Source organism: Anser brachyrhynchus (assembly GCF_964034855.1).
Source record: "Anser brachyrhynchus genome assembly, chromosome: W".
In the NCBI taxonomy this organism is placed as follows: domain Eukaryota; kingdom Metazoa; phylum Chordata; class Aves; order Anseriformes; family Anatidae; genus Anser; species Anser brachyrhynchus.
The window spans coordinates 15,901,756-15,912,609 of NC_137704.1; the positions used below are offsets into that span (position 1 = coordinate 15,901,756).

Here is a 10,854-nt window from a genome sequence, read left to right on the forward strand (position 1 = left end):
CCCGGTGTGGTGTATGAAGCATGTTTGTTCATTATTTCCCATGGCTATATTAAGAAGTGTTATAAATGACTGAGTCCCAAATAGGATTACAATCAAAGTTTACAATTTATTAAATGAATAGAGGCAAGCAAACAGCGCTGGGTGCGCCGGGAGTCTCTGCTCCACCAGGACGCACACCTGTTACGTAAGGCGGCTGGTTTTTATGCTCCTAGGCTAATACATATTCATTACTACTTCTAGAAGAGGCAGGGTTATTATAATTGGTTTCCCGAATCTGAAGTCCTCCCAGGTGCACCTGCTTATCAGTCTCTGTTGGTTTCTCGGGGGCCGCTCGGACAGGGAGGCTCGTATTCTTCCTCCTTATCTAGTGGTCTCTTGGCCGGCTGTGAGAAGTTACTGCACGTCTGTGCAAAGTCAGCAGTTTTTCTCTGAAGAAATCCCTTTGTTCTCTTCTCGCCTAAACCCAGGCCTCAATGTTAACCCTTCACACCCCTTAGTGGCACGAATTGCTGGACTATTCCTTACAATTCCTCCCTTTTTTTTTTTCAATATCATCAATTCGTGTCTCTTCTTCAACTTTTGTTAGTAGCAGTTGGATTTCATCAGTCAGTTCTCGGGGTGTCCATTTCTTAAGCATCATTATCGACACATCACCTTTTCTCTCCCAAAGTCATCACAAATTGGGTGCTATTTATTATCTGCCGTATCAACAACGTAAAGCAAGGTATCATACAAGGTATAAACAATAATGTCATTACACCACATAAAAATAAAAATAGCATTCTTTTAACCCATGGTCCACCGGGCAACCATGGAAAGAAATCCCAATCCATACCCTTCCAAGTTTGTACTGGGACGTGGGCTAGCTTTTTAATTTCTTTTGTTATCTGCTTAACCACTTTTCCATTATCATCAATTTGTAAACAACAATTAGAATCATTCAGTTTTCCACACACTCCCCCTTCTTCTGCTAGTAAATAGTCTAAGACCATTCTACGTTGAAAGATAGCATTCCTCATCTGAGTGGATTGATCAGCCAGAAGATCCAAGGTCGTCGCTGTTTGATTGGTTACAACTTCGAGGATAGCTTGCGACCTAATTGTTCGGTTCAAATTATAAATAGGTTCTCGGGCTCCTGACACCAACTCATTCGGGTTCCAGGTAGCTGGCCCATAATGCTGTATGATTCTTTCAGGAGGCCATTCATCCTTTCTCCATTTTTGGGCACTATCCCCGGATAAGGAAGTATCAATAGATCGTTTTACTCTGTTCAGGTCATCATATAATCTTATTCCTAAATGATTTCCTTGTGTTTGTGACAATAAAAAGAACAAGGGTCTTATGTACCCCACATAGCATATTCCCGACCAGTTTCCGGGTAGCCTCTTGTAAGCATGTTTGCCACACACCCAATAATGTCTCTTTAGGGCCCACGTCCCGTTTGGAAAATGACCATCCCATCCATCTTTACCCTTTGGGGCGTGATAATACAGAGTGTCCTTGTTACCGAGTGGTCCTGTTACAATGTCTGCCCCGTTTGTACTCGTATATGCACGCTTCCAAGCTCCCACGTTGGGTTTCCACTTACAGTCACAATTCAGTTCTCTTTGGCGACCTGTCATATTATAAGCCTTTTTCGCCGTCCAATCTTGAGAGTGTGGGAAGCGCCTTCAATCATGGGGTTGGGCCCGCTTTCAAAGCTTGTGTTACCATTCAGCCCTTCAGGGTGATCCAGCTCCTGGAAAAACTAATCACAATTTTATTATGGGTTTAAAAGGTTCTCATGTTATTTTTCTCAGGACAAACTGATCTTGGTGTGGGAGAAGTCCGGTCGAGGCACTCTCACTCGGCGGTCAATACCCATAGGGGTTGCCTCCCTCGGTAGACCATACACGCCGCAGTGGAGGGTCCTACCCCGGTCTTGCCTTCTCCCTTTCCTCCCTTCAGCCTTGTCCTCTTTATCCAGTGCCCTTAATTCATGCAGAACCTCATTGCTGGGATATCAGTTCCTCTTTAGTCTCAGTTTCAGTTCCCCAGGAGTGGACTCAACCCTCCAGGCTTCGGTAGTTATTGGTCCTTTTATTCTGGATGCGTGGGTCCAACCCCTTTCTGCTGTTCTCACAGCTGTTTCAGTAGTAAGTAAAACAAGGTACAGTCCCTCCCATCGGGGGTTCAATGATTCTTCTCTCCAGGTTTTTATTAAGACCTTGTCTCCTGGTTGTATTTTATGAATAGCAAATCCTAAAGGTGGTGTCTGAGTCATCATCCCAATTTCTCTTATCTCCTGTAATCTCCTTCCAATGGTAATTATGTATTTCTGGATACTATGATCCTCAACTACATTGTTCCCTAGGGGCATCCCTTGAGAATAAGGCATACCATATAACATTTCATATGATGATAACCAGTCTCACTGTGTGGTTTAGTTCTTATGTTTAAAAGTGCCAATGGTAAGCATTTCGTCCAGGGCAGCTGTGTCTCGATCATTAACTTAGCCAATTGTTGTTTTATTGTTTGATTCATCCTTTCTACTTTCCCTGAGCTTTGTGGGTGCCACGGAGTGTGGTATTCCCACTGAATACCTTTCAAGGGGTACATCCTTCAAATCTTTGTGGCTGGCGTATGTTCGATTATTTCCACACAATTGTGTTCCAACGGTCCTTCTTCTGGAACGGTTCCTAGAAATACTGCTGGATATAACAGGTTAGTCGTTTTCAAGGTTATGTCATCTTGTTCAGTTAGGATTGCCTGATATTTCATCATCCAGCTGGGTGATAACCAGTGCCCCCCCCCCTTTGTTCCAAAACGGTTGTTACCATATGTGGTCCAAAAACTTCAATATGTTTTCCCATTTGAAGGCAAATAATTTTCTACTATCTTTATCAAGAGGTATGCAAAAGAAGGCATCCTTTAAATCTATCACGGTAAACCATTTATATTTCCCTTTCACAGATGTTAACAATGTGTAAGGATTAGCTACTACCGGGTGAATATCCTTTGTTATTTCATTTATTGCTCTAAGATCTTGTACAAATCTATACTCGCCATTCGGCTTCTTTACTGGAAAAATTGGAGTATTGTATTCCGATTTACATTCTTCCAGAATCTGATATTTGAGAAATTTGTCAATAATTTTCACCATTCCTGTGCCTAGCTTCTATCTTAAGTGGATATTGTTTGATTCAAACAGGTTTGGCTCCTTCCTTTAATTCCACCTTTACCAGTTGTGCCAGTTTCGACTTCCCTGGTACATCTGTTTCCCGTACTGTTGCTATAACTGCATTTTCTACTTCTCTTGGAATATTAACAAAGGGTTTATCTTTGATCATTAGGATTTGGCCTACTTTGGACTCAGGTACCTTCATTATTAATTCTCCATCCTCAAAGGTTATTGTTGCATCTAATTTGGCTAATAGATCCCGTCCCAAGAGTGGAATCGGGCATTCTGGTACATACTAAAATTCATGGGTTAGTTCCTTACCCCCAAAACGCAAATCAAGGGGTTGTAAGAATGACCATTCCTCCTCTTTCCCTGTGGCTCCAATTATTGTAGTTGTCTTAGTTCCTAATCGTCCTTTTAAACTATTTAACACTGAATATGTTGCTCCTATTACATTTACAGCCTAATTAACACAGAGAAAGAAGCTCCCATAACCAACAAAAAATTCAAGCCTCTGTCTTCGTTTCCTAGCTTTATTTCAACTAGTGGACCTGCTAGGGTAGATGCCCCAGGTCCCCATCATTCCTGACTGTTGTAAGTTTGTCCTGCAGCCTAAGACAATTTCTTTCTGATATCAGGGGCTGATTGCCCTGGAAAGAGGCTAGCCAGTTGCCTTTCTCTCCCTTTTTTTTTTTTTTTAAGCCAGGTCCATTTTTTTTTTTCATTGCATTTCAAAGTTGGTCCAGAAATTCAAAAATTCCATAAATTCCATAGGGGTTTCTTTTGGACCTTGTTGGAACAGATTCTCAACTCCCAATAGCCAATTTAACCAGATTTTAGTATTTACATAATTTCCGGGGTGATTAGGGTCTCAGTGAGGGGGTCGGTCAGGGGAATGCAATCGTTGAAAGTTCCCTGAGCGGTCCCATTGGCAATCTGAGCTCACACAGGAACTCAGGTTGTTTCAAGAGTTAGCTGCTTTTCTGTTTCCACGACAACTCTCTCGGACCCATCACGGTCCCCCTGCCCCAGAGGGTTCACACCCGCGATTTAGAGATCTCAGCCTCGGGTTGAGACGGAACTATTAACATTCCTACATCCTCCTTCCCTGCTCATTCAACTTCAAACAGCTCTGTTAAATACTACATGCCACACAACCTTTAACACCTTCAACAATCCTTTTAACACTTCCTTTATCTTTCTCCAGCCCGTACTTTTCTAATGCCAACACCAAAGGCTCAGTCAGGGGCCAACTTAATTCCAAACCTTTTCCCTCCAACATGCTGAAACAACATATCACTATACAACATTTCATCCTATTTTCCTTCTCTCCTCAAAAACATTAATTGCAAGACACTGTTATAGTCGATTGATCCATAAAGTGGCCATTTAGTTTATATAGTGGCCACCATTGATTGCAATACTTAGTGGAAGTCCTCTTGCTTTCTGTGCCCCCATTTCTAACAATATCCTTCCAATGTGCCAATATGCACCCAAGGAGGCTTTTTTTTTTTTTTTAGGACGCCTTTTTTTTTTGGATTTTCCCCTTTTCCTTGATTTCCCATTCCCTTTTATTTATTTATATTAGTTACTGTCCCTTGTTTCAATTTCCACGCAAACCTTTTTATTGCAGGTTTTTACTATCTTTTCCTAATCTTCTTCCCAAATGTCCCAATTCTCTGGGATTAAACTCTTCTTTCCACATACAAACTTTACTATTTCAGATTATTAATGAGCCCCATTCCAATCATAAATCCGCAGGACTTCGGAAAAACACCTGAAGCACTCAGCCTTCTGTCTTCTAGACAAACAATAACACCTTTTCCACAAAATTTACATTTCAATAAGACCGAATTTCAAGCCAAATGCTAATTTTTCTCATGCACTTTGTTAGTAAGCCTACACAAAACAAGGAATCACTCCTGTGTATCCGTCAAGATGGGGGTTTAAAAAGGTATTGAGGCCTAAATAAATTCGCTCTCCCCCTTCTTACCGAATTCCCAGGGCTCAGGCCCGAACCACCAAAGAAGTTACTCTCCGTTCTACCACTTTGATAATCAGTCAGCCCCCCTCCCCCGATACTTGGGAAACTGACCGAACACCACCGCGAATATACCCAAACTTCTAAACTGTTACTTAGATAATGCTCCCACCTTCCTCCTTGACACAGTCAAAACATTTAAGAACAAAACAGGATTACAAGATGCACCACCGGGGGTGGATTGTTAGGATATAGAGGTGGTAGGTTATCCAATGACTCCCATTCATCATCTTTTTCTTTTTCCTTTTTTTTTTATTTTTTATTTTTTTGTTCTCTTCTTCGTCAAACTTCTCGTCTGCTTTTAGTGTAAATATTGAGGCTGGAAAAGGACGTGAGATCCTGATCCATAATCCTGCATAATCACTTTCCTCCTGGCTAAAAGGTTCCTTTGAATTAACATGTATATTTAAGGCCTGGCAAACCCAGTCTTCAAAGGATCCGAAAACGGGCCAAAAGACATGTGGTCTTAAAGGCTCCTTTGGCCATTCTGTCATACAATACTGAACCATTTTTAATTTACTTTTTCCCTTTTCTGGGGCCCCTATCGTTCCAATTTCTAATCATTATCCCTAATGGACTTTCTGGTGGTATGTCTGGTAATTTGCTCCCTTTTCTCTGGTCCCGGGTCTTCAATTTTGTCTGACCCATCTAGGAATTTTACTGTGGCAATTCCTACAGCCCTTGGTTGCCTTAGTGAGAGTGTCTTGCAGGGGGTTTAGGACCTATCACCCACCCACGAATCCTATAGGAATCGCTTCGGTCCTTCACCGGCCAAGTCCCTCGCGGGAGATTGGAACCGCGGTTAGAAGACCTCCACAATCGCTTCGGAACTACGTTCCGTCTCAGTCACACTCTCACACACACAGGCAACCGAATCCCACCCAACCGAACGGTATACGCCTTAAATACTTACGACTCCGTCGTCTTCGTTCGGATCTTCGCGCGCAGAATTACGGGCAAAATATAGTGCTGCAGCCGGCAAAGGGAGCTCATAAAAAAATCTAAATCTTTGCTTGCCCTTATTCAGGTTCAAGATGGCATTAGCCCCGACCTGACTCGAACAGGAGCCACCAAATGGTGGGGGCGCCCCTCCTAGATCAAGTCAGAATTCAGGAACCAAGACCATCCCGGACGAGCCCCCAATTGTTATAAATGACTGAGTCCCAAATAGGATTACAATCAAAGTTTACAATTTATTAAATGAATAGAGGCAAGCAAACAGCGCTGGGTGCGCCGGGAGTCTCTGCTCCACCAGGACGCACACCTGTTACGTAAGGCGGCTGGTTTTTATGCTCCTAGGCTAATACATATTCATTACTACTTCTAGAAGAGGCAGGGTTATTATAATTGGTTTCCCGAATCTGAAGTCCTCCCAGGTGCACCTGCTTATCAGTCTCTGTTGGTTTCTCGGGGGCCGCTCGGACAGGGAGGCTCGTATTCTTCCTCCTTATCTAGTGGTCTCTTGGCCGGCTGTGAGAAGTTACTGCACGTCTGTGCAAAGTCAGCAGTTTTTCTCTGAAGAAATCCCTTTGTTCTCTTCTCGCCTAAACCCAGGCCTCAATGTTAACCCTTCACACCCCTTAGTGGCACGAATTGCTGGACTATTCCTTACAGAAGGAAAAAAGGGAGTCGCCAGGTGGCTGTAAGGACCTTGAGGCTCCCTGCCTGTTGCTGTCTCGGACGGAGAGTTGAGAGAACTTTGTGTAAATACTATAACTGCAAAATTGATAACCCACTGTCCTATCTGAAGACAAAACAGCATGACCGGTTAAGGAGGGAAAACACCACATACCAAGCGGAGGAAGACTACGGCCTTCATCCGTGCGACCACCAGAGGGACCGGAGACGACCCCCTAGCAACAGTCGACGCAGCCGCAGTACCAGGAAGGGGGGCTACGTAACCCCGGAAGAACCCGATGATAAAAGGGGACTGTGAAGGGGGGGGGGGTGCGCGCCGTTTGAGGAGCACGGACTCCCCGGCCGCCCAGCGCTGTTTTGCTTGCTGATCGCTTACTCAATAAACTAATTCTTTCTGGCTAAAAGAGTAATTTATAACAAATTTGGTGCCGTGACTCGGATAGAGGTACGTCGATCGGGAAGCCTATCGAGGGGGGCGCCCCGCCGATTTCGGCGGCCTTCGCCGGGACTATTCCCGTTCGGGCCCTCTACCGACGAACCCTAAATTTCGGGCAGCAAGCAAATAAAGCCGGCAAACCCCTAGGTAATCTTTGTGCACGAAGGCCGAACGAAGACCCATGGGGTGGGTAAGTATAGGCTCGTGTTCCGTTCGGTTGGGGTTGGTGATCCCAGAGTGCGTCTGTGTGAGACGTCCAATTGCGGACGAAGTGAGTGCGGACCCCTCAGTAGTGCGGTTCCCACATCCCGCGAGGGACTGGGCCACGACCAAAGGGGAAGCGGCTGCGTGTGTGTGTGAAGGCGCTCCGGAAGATGGGACAGAAGAAGAGTAAGCCTTCTGGTCCCATGGGCGGGGTTAGGTTGCCCCCTATACCCCCGGATAGTCCACTGGGGTTAATGATTAAGAATTGGAGTGATTCCCCTTCTAGGCGGGGAAAGGACAAAGTAAAAATGATTCATTATTGTATTGAAGTTTGGGGAGATCAGCAAATTCAAGGCGACAGTCTCTATTGGCCCTTGTATGGGTCGTCCGACAACGGGGTGTGTCAAGCCTTAAATGTTTATGTGAATGCCAAAGAACCTTTTTGTTTAGAAGAAAGCGAATATGCGAATATGCGAGTTTCTGGCTGGGCTGGGGGGATCGAGTTAATTTGTATTCGTTAAAAGAAAAAGGAGGGGAGGAGAAAGGGGAGGAGAAACGTAAGAAAAAGAATCGGGAATTGGAGGTCCCGGTATCACCACCTCCCTATGTCCTGCCCACGGCCCCCCCCAGGGCCTTCGAACCCACAGTCTTCAGGGGAGTCGGACAGTGATGTCGATCAAGGGCCGGTAACTAGGAGTCGAATTAGAAAACGGAGACAGAAATCTCAGAAACCTGAGAGCGTGGGGGGGCTGTATCCATTGAGAGAAATATCTATGGGAGGCCCGCAACCCGAAATGGGGTATGTGGCGGTCCCCACATTCTGGGGATGTCCGCGATTTTAAGAAAGAGATGGGAAATTTATTGGAAGACCCCCTTGGAGTAGCAGAGCGAGTGGATCAGTTCCTAGGACCCAATGTGTACACGTGGGAGGAGATACAATCTATATTGGGGATTTTATTTACCTCGGAAGAGAGGGGAATGATTAGGAGAGCGGGAATGCGAATCTGGGATCAACAGCATCAGCAAGGTCCAGCTGCAGATGTTAAGTGGCCACTGCAGAGACCTAATTGAAATAATCAGGACCCCATACACCGTGGTCATATGCAAGATTTATGAACCATTATTAATTAGGGAATCAGTCCCGAGAGGTCACAACATCAATAAGGCCTTTAGTGAACAACAACAACAACAACAAATAAAAAAAAAAACAGAGAAAAAAAAAAGAAAAAAAGAGGGATGAAACCCCGACGGAATGGCTAGAGAGGCTGCGTAAAAGCCTGCAGCTATATTCAGGGGCGGATCCGGGGACTCCTGTGGGAGAGGCCCTGCTGAAAACTCATTCGTAGCAAAATCCTGGCTGGATATTAGAAATTAGAAAGAAATTAGAAGAAATTAGAGAAGAGAGAAGATTGGCAGGATCGGGGTATCGGGGTTTGGACGTGTTATTAAGAGAAGCGCAGAAAGTGTTTGTCAGGAGAGAGAATGAGAAGGAGAAAGAACTAGCACGCCCCCCAGTGTTAAGTTTGCCAGATTTGTGGAGGCCTTTTTTTGTTTGTTTGTTTGTTTGTTTTGTTTTTTTGTTTGTTCGTGAACAGCGCGGAAGGCACGGCATACGGAGTGCTGGCCCAAGAATGGGCAGGGAGTAAAAAACCTGTGGCCTATTTGTCTAAATTATTAGACTCAGTTAGCCGGGGGTGGCCAAATTGTTTGCAAGTAGTGGTGGCTGCCGCCTTACTGGTAGAGGAAGCACAAAAAATCACTTTCAGAGGGGAAATCAAAGTAATATCTCCACACAATATACGTGGAGTACTGCAACAAAAGGCAGAAAAATGGATCACTGATGCCAGGTTATTGAAATATGAAGGAATATTAATCTCATCTCCAAAATTAACACTAGAAACAACCTCACTACAGAACCCTGCTCAATTTCTTTATGGGGAACCAGATGGGCCCTTAGGTCATAATTGCTTCCGAAATATAGAAGAGCAAACAAAATTAAGACCTGATTTAGAAGAAGTGGAATTACCTGTCGGTGAACAAATATATGTAGATGGTTCCTCAAGAATAGTTGAAGGGAAACGAAAATCAGGGTATGCGCTGGTAAATGGGAAAACATTTGAGATAGTAGAATCTGGACCCCTGAGCCCTAGCTGGTCGGCCCAAGCTTGTGAACTATATGCCATCTTGCGAGCCCTAAAATTGTTAAAGAATAAAAGTGGCACAATATATATACAGATTCAAAATATGCTTATGGGGTAATACATACATTTGGTAAAATATGGGAAGAAAGAGGGCTCATCAATTCACAAGGAAAGGGTTTAATACATCAGGAATTAATTGCCCAGGTCCTACAAGCTATTAGAGAACCTAAGGACATTGCTGTAGTACATATAAAAGTACATCAGAGGGGCCTTACCCCTCAGGTTAGGGGTAATAACCTGGCGGATCAGGAGGCGAAAAGAACAGCATTAATGAGTATGAGAACTATAAGAGCGAGGGAAAATTGCCCAGACTGTGGCAAAAACTTAAAGGAATTTCCATGTGATGCCTGTTGGAAGGATTTCGGCTTTGATGCTATACAATGTAGTTGCTTGTCCTGGGAAAAGGAGGAGGGGAAAAAGTCACATTGCCATCGTTATTTACACGGACCCATATATACATTACTCTGTTTTACGCAGCCAGAAAAGGATAAAATGGCTCAAATGGGCATAGAAGAAATAGATGGGGGGTAAATGGATATTGCCCGATGGACGGGAAATGCTTCCTAAGTCTGCAGCTCTGCGAGTGCTACGGAGGTTTCATGAGAACACCCACTGGGGAGCTCAAGCACTAGTGGACCAATTCGCTACAAAATATATGTGTATTGGAATATACAATGTAGCAAAATGAATTGTGCATGAATGTCTTGTCTGTAAAAGAGTGAATGCCCGACAAATGAGGGAAAGAGTATTAGGAGGTCGGGAATTAGCACACCGACCTTTTGCCAGAATTCAATTGGATTTCACAGAACTTCCAAAAGTGGGAAGGTACAAATATTTATTAGTAATTGTAGACCATCTCACGCATTTTGTCGAGGCTTTCCCGACAACGAGGGCAACGGCCCAAGCTGTGGTAAAAATACTATTAGAAAACATTATCCTGAGGTATGGGATTGTAGAAACAATTGATTCTGACCGAGACCCGCACTTTATATCAAAAGTGTCCAAAGAAACTATGAAGGCCTTGGGGACGAGTTGGGAATATCATACACCGTGGCACCCTCAGAGCTCTGGAAAGGTAGAACGAATGAATGGGGAAATTAAGAAGCAACTAACGAAGCTTATGATGGAGACAAAAACCTCCTGGGTGAAATGTTTGCCACTTGCACTATTGAAT

General features: G+C 44.2%; 2 protein-coding genes and 1 long non-coding RNA gene across 13 annotated transcripts in view; 2 read left to right on the plus strand and 1 right to left on the minus strand.

The window, feature by feature from the left end:
• The window catches only part of LOC308184894, a 111,414-nt gene extending 104,967 nt beyond the window's left edge, over nt 1-6,447 (plus strand). The window contains exon 2 of the long non-coding RNA XR_013943012.1: nt 58-6,447. This is a non-coding gene — a long non-coding RNA (uncharacterized lncRNA). The remainder of the gene's footprint in view (nt 1-57) is intronic.
• Nucleotides 1-10,854, minus strand: part of LOC308184723 (uncharacterized protein) — a 324,716-nt gene that overhangs the window by 88,943 nt on the left and 224,919 nt on the right. The window lies entirely within an intron of this gene.
• The window catches only part of LOC308184802 (ceramide transfer protein-like), a 30,488-nt gene continuing 26,466 nt past the window's right edge, over nt 6,833-10,854 (plus strand). For 10 of the 11 annotated variants that reach the window (XR_013942918.1, XR_013942919.1, XR_013942920.1 and 7 more), the window contains exon 1: nt 6,833-7,465. The gene's annotated coding sequence lies outside the window, so the exon portion shown is untranslated. The remainder of the gene's footprint in view (nt 7,466-10,854) is intronic. The other variant, XR_013942925.1, reaches the window with a different exon arrangement.